We start from the raw sequence: 22971 nt of genomic DNA, 5'->3' as shown, positions 1-22971 counted from the left end.
AAATTATATATTTGTAGATTATTTCTGTGAGCCAAAGAAGAATTTTCAGCAGCCATCAGAAGAAACATTTCTTATTATTGTCAGTGCTGAAAACACTTTTCTGCTTAATTTTTTTTTTTTTTTGCAAGGATATAAATGGTTTTACTCTCACTTTTGATCAACTTACTGTAAGCAAAATATAAGGCATTGACTAAACGTGTACCACTTTTTCATCGTTGAATATCCCGTTTCAGTAAAATTCGCAAATGTTATAAAAAGTATGCATTAAAGAGTACATTTATATTGAAGTCAAGGTAGCCTATGAGCTGAGGTATGATTTATGGTTGGCCTTACTTCTCTCTCAATCTCACGCTGTCTCTTCTCTACCTTTACGTGATGCCTCATTATGTCTCCCGTAGGGTCATCATTATTTTTCCCATGCGTTGTGGGACCCTGTTCAGACACAGATAGATTTACCATTCAAAGAAGACAAATGGACCAGACAACCTTGCTGGTTTCAGCAATCCTGTATAAGTGCAAGCTTCTCTCGGCATTCGTTTCTAGAAGAGGGCCTTATGCATTTATGTGTTGTTGTTTTTTTTTTCTCATCGAGGATGATACATCCTAACCCTAGGGTTTGAATCAAAGCTGATTTACGCTTCAGGGAAAAAAGGATGGGTCTAGGTTATACTGAACAACAAAGAGCAAACAAAAAAAGAAAAGGTGGGGGAGGGGCAAGACAACAGAGGTGATCAAACAAGTTGACCATGGTGCAACAGAAATACGCTGCTGCATTTGCATTCTCACAAACACGGTTGGTGTTTTGATCTACGCACAGCGGCAGTTTAAAGATAAAAGGGCTCCAAAGTGGAGTGCGTCAAAAACCAGCCTCGGGAGCGTGATGGGAAACATATTTATAGATTGTCGGGTCAGGGTTGATGCTGCCGGTAGCAGGCAGAGGATGTGTGGGCAGGGAAGGTGGATTGTGGGATATAGACCGACACATTGTGCTTCACAACTCCACTGTATATTTGTTTGACTCTAATAACATCGATCAGATATGTGTCTTTTATTCAGAGTTGGTGTTAAAGGGGTCATTTCATCAGATCTTTTGAGATAAAAAAATAAATAAAAAATATTGTGTACTTGAAAAATAGGCTGATGTAGTTTTGAGAACTCAAAACTCTTTCCCAATTCAAAATATGCATGGTATATTTATCCTTTTCACCAGGAAATACACTTATGAAGGTCATACAGATATATTAATATAATAAATCTATGATAAATTTCCCATAATTTAAAATAAAACCTAAAAATTATATATTACTATCAGAGAATGTGTGTGTGTGTGTGTGTGTGTACATCACATACAATACATAAACACACACTATTATTTGAATGCGATTAATCGATTTGCACAGCACTATTTGTGATTATACAATTTCTCATATTGCCCTTTATGATGATAATATGGCTGTTCCTATTTGTCAGCCACATTCCTGCTTGGAATATTTGGCTATTTCAAATGAGGTGGTAAAAAGTAAAAAGCCGATCTATTGCACTGTCAAGGGAAAGTGGAATCTGTGAATGGACTGTGGCGCTCACGGTGGCTATGATGAGTCTAAGCATTAGCAGGAGCTGGAATACGGATCACTTTTCTTTTTAGCATCAGTGCTTCAGGAACATGTGAAGTGCAGTCTGGGGTCAATGAAACAAAAGCATTCAGCAAGAGCTGCACATAAAACAGACTCAAGCTGCTTTGTACTGTATACATGCATGCTTATGGTATCACATTCATTTGCTGATAGGATCTGGACAGTTATTGGAAGAATGCATGACATCAAAGTCTCTAACTGACTAAAATCGGATCCGTTTTGCAGCTCTCGCCTATTTAGAGAGAAAGAGAAATTTTGATTGGCACATTTAGAGGTTAGAGTCTGAAATAGTATCTCAGATCTCATTTTAGTTGCGGGTACCTTGTAAAAAGAACTTTATTTCCAATCAGACCACTAAAATCCGATCCACTGTAGATCACAGAAGTGGTATCATGCCGTCCAATCGGATTAGAGCTTGCTGGTTTGAGAAAGTCCCTGCTGGTTTTATGTTAAATATGCATTCAATGGTCAATGAATGGATTGTAGGTTGTCTTTTGGTTGCATTAATATGAGGAACCGCGCTCTCTGAAGACTGCAGGGAGATGCAGCACTCATGGGAGATTCTGTGTAACACAATGCCCTGTAATGCTTATGTGTGCATTTGTGTATATCGCGTCTCTTTCTCTCCATATTATTAGTCTCAATCTCTCTGTATTATATAAGACTTCCTGAAAAGCATCTAGTGTAGCTCGTGACACGCCTCCTCATTTTCTGGGACAGGAGGAGCGGAACATTAGTGAAGATGAGTACATATTCTACTGCACTTTAGACAGAAAAAAACCCACCTATATTTGAAGAGGAGAGCATGCATTATATTTAGTTTCCTTTATATTTGTTTGCATAATAATAGTCATAGCGGTTGCAAATGTGTGTGGGATCAGATACGTGCTCATGTTCGACTGCCTGTAATTTATATTGATCTAAGAATGTGAAACATAATAATCATATTGAGTTTGTTTGAACATGCACTGCTGTTGGGTCTAAAACTGCACACCGTGAGTGGTTACATTTGATGAAAATTATGATTTCTGGCCATTTAAAGCAAACTACCAACTTGAATAGAAGCCATAGTTCACCTAAAAATAAGATTATGTCATTATCTGGACAAAAATATGAATGGTAAAAAAAGAAAAATCTGAATTTTTAAACTGGAACATGTTCGGTTATGAGACATGCGAGAAGCATCAGCATTTGGCAACAATTGCAAAGATAGATAGATAGATTTTTTTTTTTAACTATCCCTATAATTTACTGTAGCAAAACTGCTTTTTAAAATGGTCTTTCCCGCATTTTTTAAGCTTTGTTAATGCAACATAACCATCAGGTCAGCTTATTCTGTTTCTCAAAATATCTCTTTGCAAACTAAACAGAATAAATAAATAAATAAATAAAAACACTATACACTTACAGTAGCAAAACCAATTAGACATCAGAAATGTTAGCATCAAACAGAAATGCTTCTGCTTGTTTAGCAGCAATGCTGTGCGTCTGAGTCATCTCCTCTACTCCAAGTCCAAGTGGGGATTTCTTATATTAGGGTTTATATTAAGCACATCACATCTATTATTCAGAACCAGGTAGAGAACAGTTTGGCCTCTAGTTTAATGCATTTGCAAACGAAACTTTGTCTTCCTGAGGTTCCATTTTTTTACATTTGGAGCCGGAGAAAGCAACAGGATCCAAGTGGTTTGTAATTGTAATTTGGCTGTTCTTCTCTCTCTCTTTATTTATTTATTTATTTATTTATTTATTTTGTGCGCAGGGCGAAGCCAGCTAGCGAGACCGAGCATGAAGATGTCCAGAAGCTGCTGGCACTGTGGAAGACTTGGCAGGTGAGTGTACAGGAACAGGTTGTGAGTTACACACTTTGGCTGATTGGAGATCAGGCACTGAGCCCTGTCTGAAGATGGGATCTTATGTGACATACACAAGCTGATGTAGAAACCATCTCATTGGAGAGGAAGATGGATGAGATCAAACAGGACTGATTTACAATTAGTCCATGTGTCTAGCGTTTATTAATTTCTCTGTCTGGTAAATTAATAAACAGCTTAATTATCAAGCTAATCTTTATATATTAACCATCTCAAACATTTCCTAAAGCATATTTTGAGTTACACTTTTTGTAATCAAGTCTGCTTTTGTTTTACCAGTCGGTGTGCTGAAATCACCAAAAATAGACTAGTTATGACTTTAGTTTTGCGAAGCTCCACCGTTTTCACCAGCGTAATTTCAGATTCCAATCAGCAGTGAAATTGCGCGTATCATGTGGAATTGTTTTCATGAAATTTTTATGCAGATTTTCTGATGCAATGGTTTGTAGGGCTTGCAAAACAGAGCAGATCAACAACACATGAAAAAAAACAAAAAGTTTGGTGAATGAGTAAAATATTTTTCAAAACAGTTGACATCTCCTTTGATGGTAACTGTGCGCATGAAATGTTTTACTCATGTTAAATATTTTCTTTGAAAATAATATTAGATCTTTTCAAACGTTTTAGATTTCGTAAAAACATATTTTGATGACACTGCCATTTAACAGTTTGTGGTCAGGAATAATATTTTTATATAAATATCACTTTTATTAATCAAGGATGCATTAAATAATGCATAAAAAATGACAGTACGGTAAATATATTTAATGTGATAAAATGTGTTACAACCCCCCCCCCAAAAAAATAAAAAATAAAATAAAAATAAATGATGAATATCATATGAACAGTAGAAAGTTATTTTACGCTGGAATAATATTTCACAGTATTAATGTTTTTGATTATATGTTGAATTAAATAAATGCCGAATTTAATTCGACGCAGAGTTCTGAAATAACTCTATTAATAAAGATTAAAAGATTAAAAATCTTGACCATTATGTAAATCAAATTGTAAGTAGTATGAATGGAACTAAATAGAGAGAGAGAAAAAAAATCTATAACCTTTTCAGACATAGATGGACATAGTATGTGCTATCAAAACCTGCATTAACAGTCCAGACTTGCAAATTGTTTTTCTATACCATTTCTCCAGTGCACTTCATATTATTCACACTCACATTCACTGTAACACTTTTATTTTTTTTATTTTTTACTTTGGATGGGGGAGTGTTTGGTGAGTTATGGGTCTGTCCTAAACATACCCCGGCTGTGTCGTTCCCCTGAGAAGGGAGCCTGGGTCAGCTGATTAAAAAGATAATGAGTTGAAGTGATAGATTTATGTTTTTTTCTGCAATATGTGGCCTTTTGCTGTCTCCCGAAGGAGGGGGTAACTGTATAAATAACAGATGGTGTCATTGGAAGGCAACTGCTCCCTAGCCTTAGTTGTCTCAGCCTTTTCTGTTGCTTTGTTAAATTAAACACCACTTATTAGGCCCACGGCGTCCGAAGCATCAAGCACGAGCCTGCCTCCTTCAGAAAGGCCGTCCTGACTCATGCAAATCGACATTTGATCAGGAGAAATTTTATTGAAGGGATGACTGTGTGAGTGCGTTCGTTTGTACACGACACGTGGCAGAAGCTTTGGTTGGATTGTCCTGAACTATAGTTGAACTGGGCTGATAAGTTTTGAAGTGGTTTAAAAACAAGAGGGAATGAAAATGGACCCTTTCTTAAAAGGATAGTACTGAAAAGGTTTGTGTTCATTCAGATCCACATCTTGTTTTCTCAAACTTCATTGTGCTTTTGGTAAATTTTTTGCAATTAATTACATTTTTACTTACAATGTAATTTTACATTTTTAATTACAAGTCATTGTTTTGGGATTCTAATATACTGAAAATATTCTATTTTAAAGCAGTTTTCACTCAGAAATTGCTGGTGAATTTCACAAATAATTACAAATAAATGTCAAGTAAAATAAGTTTTCTTAATTTTAAAATTTTTCATGAAAATCTTAAATTAATTTACTCATATGTCTTTTTGGTCCTTTTTTTTGTAGTTGTAGTCGGTAGTGATGCGCGGGTCGTCTCATAACCCGCGGGTCGGGGCGGGTTAAGAAATTGCCACTTTATTTGCGGGGCAATTTTTGTTGCGTGGAATTTAGTGTTGGAAATTTAGATTCTTTCAAGAGATTTGTTTATTTTCAGTTCGTTCACCGAAATGATTTGTTCAGATTCGTTCACTGATTTGTTCAGCGACCATTTCTTCATATTACACAAATACGACAGCAGGTGGTGTAAAAGAGTGTCTTGTGTTATGTCTTAAGTCAACAAACGTATTTACTTGTGACAAAAACTGATTTGGCTTGATTAAAGTGCGTGAATGATCGCATTAAATAAATAGTCTAAATAAGTTGTTCCGATGAACAAAGCACAAGGTTCTCTTGCATGATTAAACATTTTAATTGTTTGGTCAGACAGTTCATATATTATATATTCACATTAATAAATCGGTGATTAAACGTGGAGTTATGTTCTGTATGCTAAATACGAAAATGAGCGTTTGTGCACCTATAACTGTGCTTTGTATCTGCTGATTGCTGATTTAGATTTACATGCTTGGCCGACTGACCCTCTATGCTCTCATTCATTTTGTTCTCAAATGAGATGTATCAGTTTATTCAACTCGTTCACCTACGAGAAGATCGTATTCGTTCTCTAAATTCAACAAATCGAGTAAATCTTTGACGGGATGAAACCGTTCACAGAGCTGTTCACGAGCTGTTCGCACGCTGCTGTGGAGGGAGGAACTTCAGTGAGCGAGAAATATGAGTCAATGGATTCGGTGAACGAGAATGATTCATTCACCTAAAATATTCGTTCATGTACAAACCATCACTAGTGTAATTCCCTATAGCCTATATTAACTATTTGGAATATTTATTTTAATATTTTATTGGGTTCTTTGATAAGGTCACAATACGAAGCTCTAAGCAACAACGTAACTTCCGTGATGTCCCCGATGCGCAGGGCGAGTTGGGGCGGCTCAAGAAATTTTATTTATAAAATTTACAGATAATTTCAGAAAAGCGGGACCCGTGGGTTGGAAAAAAAGCCAACCCGTGCATCCCTAGTAGACGGAAATAATTCTGTACAATTTCACTCAGAAATCGTTAGTTGATTTCACAAATAATTACGAAGAAATAACAAGTAACACATCAATTTTTAAAAAAATATTTGTTTGAATTGGTTATTCATTTATCGGATATTCTAGACAGCCCCTGCTTTTACTGGCAGCACATTCTGCAAAATATTTCCTTCAGTGTTCCGCAAAAAAAGAAAGTCATATGGGGCTTTTGAAAGGTATGAAGAGCAAATGATAACAGAATTTTCATTTTTGGGTCTCATATCATATTTTGTTGTTGTAGGGCAAAGTACAAAGATGTCAGTAAATAAGACCTACTAGCATAGGGACCCCAAGTACGGATGCCTGTCGAGGACACCCAGATGTGCTGTTTTCAGTGGGGAAGCTCAGTAACAGATGTGTGTAGTAGCAGCTTTATTATTCTGATCGAGGAGTCCGTTCAGTGACAGATCTGCTGAGAGGAGACCCTGGATGCTGGGTTTAACACGGGGAGCACAGTGTGTGCCTGCACCTTCAGCTAAATGATCTGTTAGTAATTCAACAAATGTAGTGTAACAGGAGAATATCTTGTCTCCAAACCCCTGCAGGGATTTCGAGTGCGATCTGCGTCTCCTGCTATCACGGGGTTTTAGTGCTACATTTACAGTTCGTGCTTTTGATGCTGGAAGAAATAATGGCTTTAAGATCAGACATCCAATCTTTAATCCCTTCCTTAATTTATTATTCTTTTTCACTGTTATTCTTGCTGAACGTTGTTCAAAAAACACACTTATTCAGACACTTCTTTTAACTTTATATTATATTATATTATATTATATTATATTATATTATATTATATTATATTATATTATATTATCCTTTAAAGTGAAAACTAAATTTAAGAATAAGTTTATGCTTATGAGTACATATCATATATTCATGTAAAAATATGATATTGTATTGGTTATTTTGTTTTCTTATTATTATTTAATAGATACAGAGGGAGACAAGTGATGATGATAATAATAATAATAATAATAATAATAATAATAATAATAATAATACTATTTTAATATTAATAATAAGTTGTGGGCTAGTATTACTCAGTAAACGTAGTTATTGTAAATAAAAAAAAAATAAATTTGCAATAATTTGTGATATCATTATTGGGACATCAATTTTGTTTAACATGCACAAAAAAATCTAAGATAAAATTGTTGAGAAATAATATATATGAACTGACTGAAGAGGCTCAGAATTGCCGTTTGACTTTATGATCCTGAAAGAGATATTCCTCCTTCTACATTCACTTGACAACCTTGTAACATGACGGGGAACAAAGACAAATGTGGTATCATTAGCAGAGACACTCCGGGGAGGCCATTATTATTATTGAAGAGTGCGAACAGGTTGTCAGGATGACGTAGAACCTTGGATGATATAGCTTTGTTGTAAGCATCTTCGAAAAGAAGACAGGAACCAATAGCTTTTTTTTTTTTGTGGATTTCCTTAAGTGCTGCCCAGGCAACTTTCTTCCTGATGAGCTCTGACGGTGTACAGCTGTGCCTCACGATGTACCACCAGACGTGGCCTGTACCTCCGAGCCATGTGTTGGCAGTTGGCCGCCATCCTTGATGCCGAACAGACACAGCTGTGAAAAGAACATCGGTCGCGAACGCACAGATGCCTTCACCAGAGGTTAAACTTCATCATACATCAATACTTTCTCAATAAGACAACCTACCTCCCAAGGCTGGAGAAATCAAGCGTAGTTACATGCGCACAGATGGCACATCATGTGATTTCTTGCAAAGAAGTATACGTACAGTAGCACGAATAATGCTCTGTAGATCAGCGGCGTCCGTTCCCGATCCGATTGATACGGCATCTGTGTGTCAGACACAGGTCTGCCTAATTACAGATATACATCAAAGCAGGTGGCAGCGATGTAGGAGATAACGTCATGTCTGTATGTATTTGTGAGGAGATTATCTGCGTTAACGATTTCTAGTCAAGTTTTCATGGGATATGTGGATCCGAATGTGTAATTGTTTTAGAAATAGAGAGAGAGGGATGTCAAAGTGGGATATATATATATATATGTGTGTGTGTGTGTGTGTGTGGGTGTGTGTATGAAGTATTAATAATTTAAATATTTTAGGCTACTGTTGTAAGAAACGTTAAAAAATCTGTATCTTCAACTCACCACAGATAAATTATTAATACATTTAAATATTTAATGTTAATAATTATGAATTTAATTATATATATATATATATATGTGTCTGTGTCTGTTCAGCACTTGAAGCCTTCAGAACGTTAAAATATCGATCCTAAAGTATTGTGGCAGAGCAAATGAACACCTCCCAAAAACAAGAGTGCCCAGAGTTTTGCTTATGTGATGGTGGCGCATGTTTGTTTCTGAGTTCATTCTTGCGACGTTCTCTATGCATAATTTCATAGATATGTGGCTATATTCAACCACTGGTACACCTAAAACTCTTACACTATCTGTAGTTAAATGGCATGGTTTGATATAGTGCTCAGGTAAATTTGATCTAAGTAAATGTTAAACTTTTGAAATTCAGAAAAAAAAAATAACAACCACATTTTGATGAATCAATACATGAAAATTGTTTATCTGTGTCCTGTTATTTATCTTTTGGTATGCATTTCCAAAAAAAAAAAAATGGTTGGGATTCAGGTGTAATTGCAAATAGGGATTAATCATGATTAATCCACTGAAAATTCTGATTAATTTGATAAAAAAAAAATTATCATTTGACAGCCCTAATATATATATATATATATATATATATATATATATATATATATATATATATATATATATATATATATATATATATTTTAGGGGTGTAACGGTTCACAAAATTCATGGTTCGGTTCAATATGATACACTGGTGTCTCGGTTCGGTACGTTTTAGATACAGTAAAAAGAAAAAATTTGCAGATACATTTCCTTGATTTTTTAAAAATGTTTTATTTATTAAAACTAACAAGTTTTTTTTTTTTTTTTTTACGTTGAACTGATGGAGCAATTCTTTATCCATCTTCTATGTTGTTTTGTTAGCAGCATACTGTATAAAACAAAAACAGGTCCTTATTAAAAAAAAAATGAAAATGTTATATTGTTGTAGTAGTTATGAACAAATATAAAGATGTAACTTTTATATGGATAGCTTACAGGGTATCCAAAGTGAACCCAATGTTGATTATTGGAGGATCTTCTATTTCTGGTCTGTTAAACGCATTGGCCATTTTGCACGAGCCTTCAGCGCGTGCTGAGTGAGCGAGCGCCTGACTGAGTAGCCTAACATAAACATATAAGTTGGTGGGTTTTTTTTTTCTTCGAGGGTGTCAGGGGCATTGCCTGTTACATCGTTTGGGTTATTGCGCTACCTTGTTGAATGCATGAATGCATAACATTATTTTTCACACACTTTTTTTATTTTCCAAATATAATTAATTAGTCCAACGAACCGTTCGGTACATAATGCGTACCGCGTACCGAACCGAAAGCCTCGTACCGAACGGTTCAATATGAATACGCGTATCGTTACACCCCTAATATATATATATATATATATATATATATATATATATATATATATATATATATATATATATATATATTTATTTTCTTTCTAAGCAATTGTTTTAGTATTAATGACTTTCTAAAATACACTTAAAGTTAGAACAAGATAAATGTATTTATCTTTCAAAATTTTCAAAATGTGTTCGACAAACTTAAGAAATTTTTGTTTTCAGGCAGTATGTCATAGTTTTATTTTGAATATTTATTCCAAGTTCTGTTTTACCTTGCTTCAAACATGAACCTCATAAAATCTTTTAAATAATTAAAATTAATCAAGTGAATCAACTCTTGTATTCGTTTCAATTAGAAATATGACACCTTATGAAAGTGAAATGGGTTTTTTTCATCTACATGTTTAAGCATCTCTTCATGACTTATTATTTAAAATGGTTACTTAACCTTAGACAATTGAATCAAAATTGAAATATCGATATGAAATATCGAAATATCGATATCGATATGAAATAACGATATTGTGTCATATGCAACTCCACTAGCCAAGCCTCTGTTTGGATATATAAGTATGTGCAAGCTTGCAGTTTCAGGACCACTGGTCCAAAACATGTTCAGGGTGCAACAGCGCAGTCTGAAGAGGCGAGTCAGAATTTGCACGGCTCATTTGTCTGGAGAATGAGTTGCCTTAGGCCTGGCCTCGCACCCCCACCCATGCCCCTCTCCATCCTCCGAGCAGTCCGTGGAAATAATTTAGACTGGACTATTTTGTGAATGTGATGGCCTGCGGATGCATTGGTCAGCCACTCATGGTTAAATGCACACATCTACTCACAGCTTGCTGTTCATAAGCAGGTCAAAGGGTCAGGATTGATTTACACCGTATCACGTAAACATGTGACCTTTTGAAGAATACAGCACTTTAATAATGTTGTAGTCAATTGGAAACAATGCTGGAGTTAGTCAGTGCTGTTTATTCAATTTTCTTTTTTCTGTGTATAGAATCGGATTTGTTCATATGCAAAAAAAAAATATTATTTATATAAATATTATATATATTATTCTAAATTATAATTCTTAATTATTTTTGTAATTAATAAGTAACATGAATAAACTGTAAACTTAAGAATCGCTGTAATTTAAACGTGCCACATTTATATTTATTTTTATTCTATTTCAATTATAAATAAATAATAAATGTAAATTTTTAAATTGCAGAAATATTTGCATTTTAAGGTCATAAATAGAGGACTTATGGTCCCCCTAAGTAACATGAATAATTTATATTCTAATTAAAATATGTGAACTTAATTTTAAAGCAATTCAAATATACTTCAGTTGGGAAAACCTTAAAATTAGTTATATATTTGGTGTAAATATATCTTGAATTGATATCCTTCGGCTATATATATATATATATATATATATATATATATATATATATATATATATATATATATATGTATATGTGTGATTGATAATTAATTGATAATTATTTTACATATTTTTCACCCCATTTTCAATGTTTTTTTTAATGACCTGTTTTAAGCTTTATTTATTAAACAACTTCATCCAGTGGGTTTTGTATATTATATATAAAATATTATTAATAATAATAATATTCTTTGAAAGCATAATCATATCATATTTTGATTTTAGGATGTTTACTTTTTTCTTCTTCTTTTTTTAAACGACAAAACAAGACCATAATTAGATGCTTACGTCAAAGCCACGGTCATTCAGATGGCTAGTTAACTGGTCTCATAAATGGGTCCGCTGGAGGTACTTTAGGCTTAGTCCTAGAGCAATGTCTCCCCACAGACCTGCCATTTGTATAATCACGATAATTCCTGCAAATGGATGAACGACGTGCCGCTCTCTACTATCCAATTTACATGAATGAACTTTTAGGGAGCATTTTTACATAAGAACAGCTTACATCATACAATCCCGCTGTGTGTGCGCCGGTTCTCTTTAACACTCTTTCTTTCTCTTCTACTTTATTGCTCCAACAAGCACAGAAATTCATCCCCAAAAAATCCCTCAGCCATTTCAGCAGCGCAAAATGCTGACATTAATGTCTCTTAAAAAAATCCCTCTTCCGCTAACAACAAAGGTCATGTGGCATTTGTGGTGAATCTGTTTATTTAAAGGTCCTATGACATGAAAATTTCACTTTCTGGGGTTTTTTCACATTATAATGAGTTCCCCTAGCCTGTATATGGTCCCCAAGTTTCTAGAATTTTTAATCTGTGTAAATCGAGATTTTGCTCTCTTTCTCTGCCTTAGAGAAAATGGAAGCTCAAACGGGCTGATCTTGAATCTCCTCGTTGTGACGTTATAAGGAGAAATGTTACCTTTCTCTGCTTTGCAACCCAAAAATTTACATATAATTCAGTTGCAATGTCAGCACAGGCGTTACAAACAGACTTTTATGATATGGATTCGACAGCACCGCCACAAACAGTGAGTAACAGTGTTCATTAATGCCTGATCTGTGATCAGTGATTTCTGATGTGTAGCTAATCATTCAAGTTCACATAGACTTTCTTTCTAAATCGTTTAATAATGTTTATACATCAGTGAATCAAGCCAGTGACTAAACTATCAACTTCACGTTGTTTCTCTTAGTAGCATGAAACAAATCTGTTATTTAAATTGTGATTTAACTACAGAGAGCGATCAAAGAACGCTCCCTTTTTTTCGGAGCTGTTACACATCGCGAGTATATCTGCACACTTGCCCAAACTGCCGTTACAATGAATGACACTGTTATGCTGCACAATTATTCATGTGGTGTATTCATGATTTTGCTGTTAGTTGTAGTGAAAGCATTTTGTTAGAGAAAACGTGTTGCAATAATGACGAGACCACTGCATTCACGCGATTAACAGACTCTGTCTACTCAATGCTCATCACTGCAGCCTTTCATGTGATGGGAAAAGATCGAAAAAAAATTATTATATAATCAACACTTTCACGATTCGTTAATCTCGACAGCTGTAATAGTAAAATATATATATTTGAGAGGGGTTCCACATGTAATGCGCATTTCAAATGCCAATCACAACAGTTGTTGTTTACTCGGAGTCTCACAGCAGACAATGAGTTTTGTCTGTTTGTTGGATTGGCAGAGAGAAGATTGCTTCTCTTATTGACATTTTAATAAAGCCCAATGAAGAGACGCTTTCAGTGTGTCTTATTGTGAAGACATTAACAATGCAAAACTCTTAAGCCCCTTTCACACTGCACGTCGGACCCGGCATATTGCTGGGACATTGCCGGGTCGCCTTCTGTGTGAAAGCAACCACGTCCCGGGATTGATTTCGGCATTGAACGGGGTCGGGGATCTAGTAACATTGCCGGGTTCAACCCAGGACGAGCGGTGTGTGAACAAAAGCCAGATCTAATGCCGTGTCGAAGTGATGACGCGCGTTATTGCACGACTCTTTCACCAGCTGTTTTGAAGAAAGATCAACGTTCGTGACGAAAAAATCTGTGCAAACTCTAATGAAGCAGGGATCAGTTAATTCCTCACTTTTCGTGCTGACACCAAGATCGTTCGCTTGCTTCAGTGAAAGTATAACGTATACGTTTTCGACTCGCACATTACACTCACACCCTGATGTCACGTGTCGTTACGGGATCTTTACGGGTTGTGTGTGAAAGCACGCACATATCCCTGGTAATCACTTGCAGTGTGAAAGTGCAAAATCTAGCAACCCGGGAACAATTGCCAGAAAACTTTACCCGTGTATTTGCCTTAATGGCAGTGTGAAAGGGGCTTTAGTGGTATGAATCGTTCCATTCGGTGTCAGGAATAGAGTAAGTTTGGAGAGGAAAATCCAAATCCATCTTAAGTGTATTTTCATCTGAGTCTAGCAAGAAATGGCTGTGAAGAGTTTCTATTCATAGATCTGAAATGTGTTAAGCTCAATGTCTTTTTATTCTACATTAAATATTTTAGATTCATGTCTAGTCACTGTTTCACGTCAAGATGTATTTTGTTATTTATTGAGATGATTCTGATCACAGTTTGTCTCCATCATGCATCTGTAGTGAAGGCGCCTCCGGCAATAGTTTGCATGGCAACCAAGGACAGGAAGTAAATCAGTGCCAGCTGAAAAAGTGGTCACCAAGGAGACATTGAGCTGAAACTTTTAAAAAAGTGGGAAGGATATCTGGCACCCGGGAAAGGGGAGGGGCTAGCAATAAGGGGGCGTGTTCAGGGAAGTGATGTATTGCAGAGATGCTTATTAGACTAAATAACTAATTTGCATGAAGTTTGGTTTCTAAAAAGAGTTCTGGAATACAGAATATGCCAGATGGCCACTTGTTACTTTTGAAGTGCTTGTTCTGTTGCAGAATTACGATGCTTCAGTCTAAGTCGTGCCGATTGGAAAATAGGAACTTAATTCAATTAGCAAGTTTTGAGCTGGAAACATGAAGGCAAAAGTTGTTAGACATCTAGTGAGGGTGTGTGTCTTCAAGGCCAGTGGGAATAGAGGTTGACTGTTTCGTTTACATAATCTGCAGTTTTAAGCAGTCATCTCATAACATGATTTACTCAAATTTGACATGATCTTCGGTCAGCATCTTGTGTTGGTCCTGCAACAACATAGCCTCAAATCCAAGCGCACAATTTATTAAAATCTTGGTAAGAATGTTGTTCCAGAACCAACAGAGCTATTGATAGAAGAACATGCTCTACTTGAGCATGTATTTGCTTCTTTGATAATTAAGTTTTACTGGCATTAATTGATAAGTCTAGTTGTGTTTGCACCATCAACATATATTTTTATAAAGTTTATAAAGTGATGTTGCTTACAACTTGCAGATTTTTGCTTACAGAGTATTCACTTGGGACACAAAAAGAGTTTCCAAAAATCCCAAAGCTATTCTGTTCCTAAGAACAAAAATACAAAAAATGTAATGAAATGAAAATGAAATAAATTAAACCATATTAAATTATATATATATATATAACAATATATATATACAGAACAATTTTGTAGTTTTTACCTGTTTTTTTTTTTTTTTTTTTTTTTTTTTTTTACAGGAGTTTCTTTTGTTTATCGAGGCTGCATTTATTTGATCATAAATACAGGAAAAATTATATTGTCAAATATTATGATGTAAAATAACATTTTTCTATTTTAATATACATTAAAATCTAATTTATCCCTGTTAATCCAAAACTGAATTTTCAGCATCATTCCTCCAGTCTTCAGTGTCACATGATCTTTCAGAAATCAGTCTAATATTATGATTTATCATCAGTGCTGAATGATTGTGCTGCTTAATATTTATTTTTATTTTTTTGGAAACTGTGATTCGTTTTTTTTTTTCAGGATTATTTGATGAATAAAAAGTTACAAATTAGCATTTATTTAAAATATAAATATTTTCAGACAATATACAATTCAATTCATTCTTTTTTAAAAAAAAAAAACTTTTATTCAGGAACTATGTGTTAAATCGACAAGAAGTGATAGCAAAGTAAAAAGTATCACAGTTTAAAAAAATAAATAAATAATAATAAAAATTGGCTGCACAACTGTTGCCAACATTGATAATTCTAATAATAAATCAGCATAATAGAATAATTTCATACGGTTCATGTGTCACTTTATACTGGAGTAATGGCTGATGGAAATTCAGCTTTGCATCACAGAAATTAATCATATAAAGGATATTAAAATAGAAACCAGTAAGTTTACTGATTTTTTTTTTTTTTATCAAATAAATGCAACCTTAATGATCATAAGAGTCTTCTTTAAAACATTTAAAGTCTTACTAAGCTTTTCTTTCCTTCTTTCTTTTTCTTTTGATGATTTTTCAATTCCAAGCTGTTCTGTTCCCTCTATCAATTTTTTTTTTATAATTTTTTAAAGAAAATCACATTTTAATTATATTAATTGTTATTGTAAATATTAAATTGTAAAAATAAATTGCTTGTACGTTCATTTATGACACCCCAGAAACATTTATTGAAAATAATTGTATTCTTTCTTTTTTTTTTTTTTTTTTTGCTATTGCTCTTAATCTAACATCATTCACCTGTGCTTAAACATGGCTGTTATTGAATGAATATCCATTCGTTAGCCCTAGAAGAATCCATCTGCTTTCCTGTGCTGTTCTTTATCCCGCTGTGGCACTGGATATGCTCAGCTTGGGAATGAAGTTGAAGAGAGAGAATCCAGCTTAATGGCATCTCAACCATTTAATTGCACACTGTTCTCCCCTTAATTTCCATGCTGTAAAAAAATGCAGCTGACCTGCTTGTGTCCCGCTCCAGTATTTATATCACCCTTATCTTTAAAGGCTTCACGTATTTCCTTGTTGTCATTGTGTCCATCCAGACACCTCTTTCCATTTCCTCTGTGGCAGACTCATCAGGCGAGCTTTTCTGACAGTGCTTGCCTCGTCTTTCTCTGTGGGGGCCTTTCCACCACTCTCTCTGCCAGTGCATCTCCACCTGCCACCGCCGCAGGGGTCTGGACTTGCGTGGTGCTAGTCTGCTTTTGTTTTTGCCGTTGCCAAAACCAATTTTCTTGCCATAACCTCCAGTTGCATAAGTCTGACAGAGCCAACATACTTTATTCTGTATCATTCCCAAGTATGATGTATAGTGTTGGATGCAGTTACCCCTTCCACCTCTTTTTCTGCCTTTCCACCATGGTTTTCGAAAGCTGCGGTTTCGTAGTGCCCTACAAATAAAACACTGTTGTCTTTTACTGATTTGGCATGACTTCTCCTTTTCATCTGTTTTTTTTTTTTTTTTTTTTTTTTTAAGTGGAACCAAGATCCTTCTCTCTGCAGAACTCACAGGATTACTGAAGAGTCCTCGGGAGAAGCTCTCTTTACTTGGTGGATGCTCTGTTCTAAGAATGGGAAATTATCTAAAAATGCCTATTGTGTACATTAACTTTCTAGGAGCCAGTCACTCCTGGTTCTGGAATCTGGTCCTTGTTTCAAAATCACTGACATCTGTGATTTGAAATTGCATTGTTACACCATTAGGTGGTAAAAAGGCTTTATAAATTAATGAACACATCCAAAACACTGATTCATTCAGGAATGAAACAAGTGACTTTTGTGAATTAGTAATTATCACCCGAATTATGTTCGAAACACTAATTCATTCAAAAAAACATGTAAATGACTCTTATTGGGTGAGTCATTGCATCATAACTCTGATCCATTCAGAAATGAAGAGTCTTTGAATCATTCTCAGCCAGTTTGTTCAGAAGCAAATGACTCTTTATAAATGAGCCAATGAAACGTTCACTCATACTATTCATTCAAAAACACTGATTAATGTAGGAATAAATGAAGGGACATCTTTATAAGTTATTGAATCATTCTCAGTCAATGACTGAATGAATGAAGTGAATGACTGTGAGTGTGTCACTGATGCATTCACTCATCCAATTTGTTCAAAACATTGATTGAAGGATGAAGCAAATGACACTTAGAGTAAGTCATTGAAGCACTGTAAAAACAAAAAAAAAAGATTAATTCTAGATTGTCATTAATTTGGTTGGTTCCGCAGTGTTTTTTTTCTCAGGCGAAGCAAAATATAGACAAAGTAACTAGAGATGTTGTGACAAAAATGTAAGTTACTAAATATTAGGAAGAGTACTCTGGCTTGTATATTACATTATTCCTTGCCGTATTGTACTTGATCGTAACATCTGAAGGTTACCACAGCTGTTGCAGGTAACTTGGTGATTCTACAGCCCATGAGCTGTTCATTTGGCTTTAGATGGATGACACTGTTGAGAACTTCCAATCCTGCTTTCTTTTATATAAAGCAATCCCAAGTCTTGTAAACCAGTGGCTAAACTATCATAGTTTATTGATGCTTTCCAGCATACCTATGAATTGTGCTCCTGCAAGATAAATGAAACCTGGCTCAGGGCCTCGCTCCTTCTCTGACGGTGTTGAAAACATCTATTTCTCTCAATAGCTTAAGTTTTTGAATTGAGCAGTTATGTTATGCCATGTTTGTAAAATGACAGCATTACTCACAACTCATTATCCATTTCTGCCAGCATCACTGGCATCTGTAGCATGGGTGTCATCTGCATGCAGAGGTGGAAAGAGTACATATTCTTCTCAAGTAAAAGTACCATTACATTAATGACATTTTATTTAAGTACAAGTAAAAGTCTAAAAATTAACTCAAGTTAAAGTCAAAATTAGCTCGTTTAAAATTAGCTCAGAGTAAAAATTGCTTAAGTTACATTTGGAGGGAGGCAAAAATAAGATAGGCCAAGAGTGTCAAACTCAGTTCCTGAAGAGCCACAGCCCTGCACGGTTTAGATATAACCCTAATTAAACACAGCTAATCTAATAATTTAGACTTATTTGAAAACTGCAGCTGCATCTGAAAACTCTAAATTGCTGACTTCGGAGGCAACATTCCAAGGCAGGAAGGCATCAAGGCACATTCAAATTCTGCTTTACTTCCTGTCTCTTGAGGTACCTTCTTCTGATCGTATTTTGAAGGCATGTGAAGATGTATCCTTCGCTGCCTTTGATATCCCACAATCCTGTGCGTTCCATTCCGTGATGGTTGAGCTAAAAAAGAAAAAAAAAAAAGATGGCGTCTGAAAGTTGCATTTGGTGGTCAGTTTGTGTTTAAGTATATCTTTCTTACCAACCTTTTGCACGCTTGATGTTAATTCTAGTGAGAAATCTGTAATTAAATGTTTGTTTAGTCATCACCAAAACTTGCTCTATAATGTTGTAGATCATTGAAACGTTACGCTGCCTCAGAAATCTTTTCATGAGTTGCCTTCATGTAAAAACGCTGCCTGCAAAGTCAAACTCATCTTTGCAAAGCAGAAGAAACTAAGCTTCAACTGAAGTGACATTAAGATGCATTTACTCACTGGTTAATGCAGGAAATGAATGCATTTAACCTGCAGTGACAAATGCAGAAACAATGTTTTGATATATAAGACATAAAGTGTTAAATACCAAATTTGAAAAAAAAAAAAATACTTTGAAATTAAAACTGCCAGTAGGTTTCAGCAAGTCACTGTTAATAAGTGAGTCATTGCGATTGAATCATTCAAACAAGTTGAACTCTTTCAGGAATGAAACATTGTCATTGCTCAAAGAAGCAAAACTGTGCTGTGGTGGCTGTGTTTGGAATTATTTATGTTGTCGAAACCAGCAATCTAGTGTCTAAAACACAAGTTACTTAATTAACTTTTTTTATTTATTTTTTCTTTCTGATTTTTGAAGGAAAAAACTGCACTCTTTGTGTGATATTGATTTACTATACGAAATAGTATATACCCCTATATCTTACTTTTTTTGTGTGATCATTCTTGTGCATTTTAACAGACTGAATCCCGCATTGAAAGAACACAAACTAAATGTTCGCACACTAGTCTAATCTATTAGACTTCACAGCACTTTGTAAGAGTATTTTGTTTGTTTTTTTGGCAAAATACTGATAATCCTCTTATCCTCTTCCTTCCTACTTTCCTTACTCTGCTTCTCTTCTGCTTTATCTTCCTCTCCATTTTCTTTTAATTTTGCTTACTTTTCCTCTTCCTCTTCCCTTCTACTTCACCTTCCTCTCTGCTGCCTCTTTCTGTTCCATAAATTTCCCTTGCCTTCTCCTTCCTGTTTACTTCTCTTCCCTTTTAATTTTCTCCCACTTCCTTTCTACTCCTTTTCTTCCTCCACTTCCCTCCTACTTCCTTTCCTCTTGTTCATCTTCATCTTCATACTCCATCTTCTTCTCCTCTTCCTTATTCCCTTTTCATCTCTTGGGTATTGTCCTTTCCTTCCTTTTCAGTTCTTTCCTCTTTCATATGCCCTTTTCCCTTCTACTTCCTCCTCTTCACTTCCCATTCTGTCTTCTTTCTCCTTCCCTCATTCTTTCCTTAATCTTCTTTCTTCCTTATCTTCCTCACTCCCTTCCCTTTTCTTTCCTCTTTCGCTCTTCTTCCACTTCACTTCTCACCCTTCCTGTTTACCACTACTTCCTTTTCCCTGCTATTTCATCTTCTGTTCCGTTGCTCACCCTGTGGCCCGTGTGGGTCCTAATGCTGGAGACACTATACTGTCAAAAAGCACCGTCCTTTGGCTGAGATGTTAAACTGAGGTCCTGACTCTCTGTGGTCATTAAAAATCCCAGGATGTCTTTCAAAAAGAGTAGAGGTGCAACATCGGCATCCTGGCTAAATTCGCCCATTGGCCACTGACCATCATGGCCTCCTAACTACCCCCATATCTGCTGATTGGCTTCATCACTCCGTCTCCTCTCCACCAGTAAGCTGGTGTGTGGGGAGCGTTCTGGCACACTATGGCTGCCGTCACATCATCCATGTGGATGCTGTGTACTGGTGGTGGAAGAGGAGATACCCCCTCACAATGTAGAGCGCTTTAAATGCTTAGAAAAGCGGTATATAAATGTAATGAATTATTATTTCAAATCAAATCAAATCAAAGTTTATTTATAGAGCACCTTTTTAAAACAGCAGGTGTTCACCAAAGTGCTGTACATACAATATAAAGTAAACAGTAGAACTAAAAAGCATAAAAAATAAATAAAATATAATAAATAAAAACACAATAAAATATGCAATAAATACAATAATGATTTATAACACCCACTTAAAAGAACTCCTAACAGGTGACTCTCATACTGTGTTATATGTTGTACTATACAAATATGTTTTTAAATGTAATTTAAAAACAGCAAGTGAAGATGCCTGCCTAATGTACAAAGTTAAATTATTCCAGAGTTTCATAATATTTATATTATTATGATAATTGTTTTCACCTCAGCCTGCTCTCCTCGCCGTGTGACAGAAAGTACAGAAGCGTTTCGAGCTCGCACTGTACTGGGAAGCACACAACTGCTTTGTTGTCAGCAGCAATGGCATTCCCTTTCATCTTATTTGAAAAAATTAATTCACTTCATTACACCTCACGCCTCTCAAGGCCTCCGTCGCTTGATCCTCTTCTTTAGCTCCCTCCCTGCTGAAGCGTTTACCGCCTGCTTCATCATCTCTTACTGGGGAGAAGTTTAAAAATCTATTCATTTCATAATCTTATATTTTGTTTATCATTTTTTTCATCTAATTCCCTTCCCACACAAAATCCAATTTTGCCAGGCTCATTGTTTGAGAGGCAGCAGGATTTCTGTGGAGTGCTTTTTTGTTTGCTCCCCTCTTTTTCTTTCTCTCGTCTAGGAGCAACCTAGATTGTGTTATGCAAATTTATTAGTGTAAAATCAAATCAGAGAAGATAAACCAGACCCCTCACTTGAAACCATTAGGGATTGTCCGTTTTTGTTAAAGCTTTATCTTTCCTTGTAATTGATCATTTACACTCAAGATATATATTGCAATTATCTCTGCTTGAAATTCAATTAAATGAAGTAAAAATGGGCATATCGTTTAACTACCTTGATTCGTTCTCCTTCAAAACATTTAGTGATAATACGGTTGATATGTTTCCTGTGTGATTCTCACCAGCAGTCAAGAAGACTTCAGGGCAGCAATTCAAGTAGATTTGCTATAAAAGAATTGATTGTTAAGGCAGTCACTATTAGATTTAGACCGGCACCCTGCCGAGAGGAAGAGGAGAGGCAAACCAGAGAGGAAAAAGTTGTGCAAACAGTTTAGCAGTGCTTTCAACATGGTGTTTTAATGCCCACATCTCACCTACACATCCAAAACCTTTTCTAGTGCTCAGAGTGTCTAAGGAGAAAGTGAACTGTTTATTTGCAGCACATTTTCATAATTAATTTGTCAGTGAGTTGTCTAAATTGACTTGTCGTTCTTGAGGAAGCATTATATAATTGAGATTTTGGTTCATGTTTACTACACTAGATTTCTGTGGGGGGCGGTTTAGAAAAGACTTGTATTTAAAATGTTAGGACAGAGTGCAAAAAGGTCTCAATACAAATTTAAAAAACAAACTGGCAGCATGCTAAAACTCTTTTTAAACTAGCATGCTGCTATAAATGCTAAGGACATTGCTCTGGTTATTTGGAAATTGAAGAACTGAAAGAATCTACATAGACATTGCGTTTAAGGTAAAATGTATTTTCTTAAATAAAAATGTGTGTCATATATGCATAAATGCATATGTAAATTCATATTAGACCTGCTAAAGCTAAAACTAACGTCTCTGTCCACACTCTTCCTGTCCCAGGTTTCTTTCACAATCTGGTCACACGCATGCCTTTAAGTATTTTTGAGAGCCGAACGCACTTGATATGTGGGGTTTATTGAAGAATTGGTGGGTGGGAAGCTGTGCTTTTATTCATGCCTCCTCTGCAAGAATAAATTAACCTGACACAGACATACACGAAAATTCGTATCTCCCTGACTGAGGAGAGGAGGAAACCAAGAAACCAAACCCAGTATTGAGGTGCAGCTTTATGTGACTTAGATTGAGATTGCTGTGCGTGCAAAGACATGAACACACAGACGACTAACACACTCAAAAAATAAATAAATGAATACATAAATGGATATGAAACATTCTTCCAAGGTCACCTATGGTGCATGTGTGTGTGAGAAATGATTTGTCTGCAATTCACTTCCACTAATCTAAGTTTGTGTGGCTAGACAGAGAGTGTTTTCAATATTAGAGCACATATATAGTGACTGGCTGTTCCTGTGTATCTTTGTCTGTGCTTGCCCTTAAAAGTGCATTGCTTCTTTTAGAAAAAAAAAAAAAAAAAAAAACCTATTTTCCCTAGTTTTTCCAATTCACTGATTTATTAAACAGTT

At 35.4% G+C, this 22971-nt stretch overlaps 1 protein-coding gene across 1 annotated transcript in view; it reads left to right on the top strand.

Annotated features, from left to right (window-relative positions):
• The window catches only part of LOC127946689 (leucine-rich repeat-containing protein 4C-like), a 64115-nt gene that overhangs the window by 35887 nt on the left and 5257 nt on the right, over positions 1-22971 (top strand). The window contains exon 2 of the mRNA XM_052543403.1: positions 3397-3466. The gene's annotated coding sequence lies outside the window, so the exon portion shown is untranslated. The remainder of the gene's footprint in view (positions 1-3396; positions 3467-22971) is intronic.

Source organism: Carassius gibelio, chromosome A25, assembly GCF_023724105.1.
Source record: "Carassius gibelio isolate Cgi1373 ecotype wild population from Czech Republic chromosome A25, carGib1.2-hapl.c, whole genome shotgun sequence".
NCBI classification, from domain to species: Eukaryota; Metazoa; Chordata; class Actinopteri; order Cypriniformes; family Cyprinidae; genus Carassius; species Carassius gibelio.
This window is presented reverse-complemented; position numbering and strand designations above follow the sequence as displayed.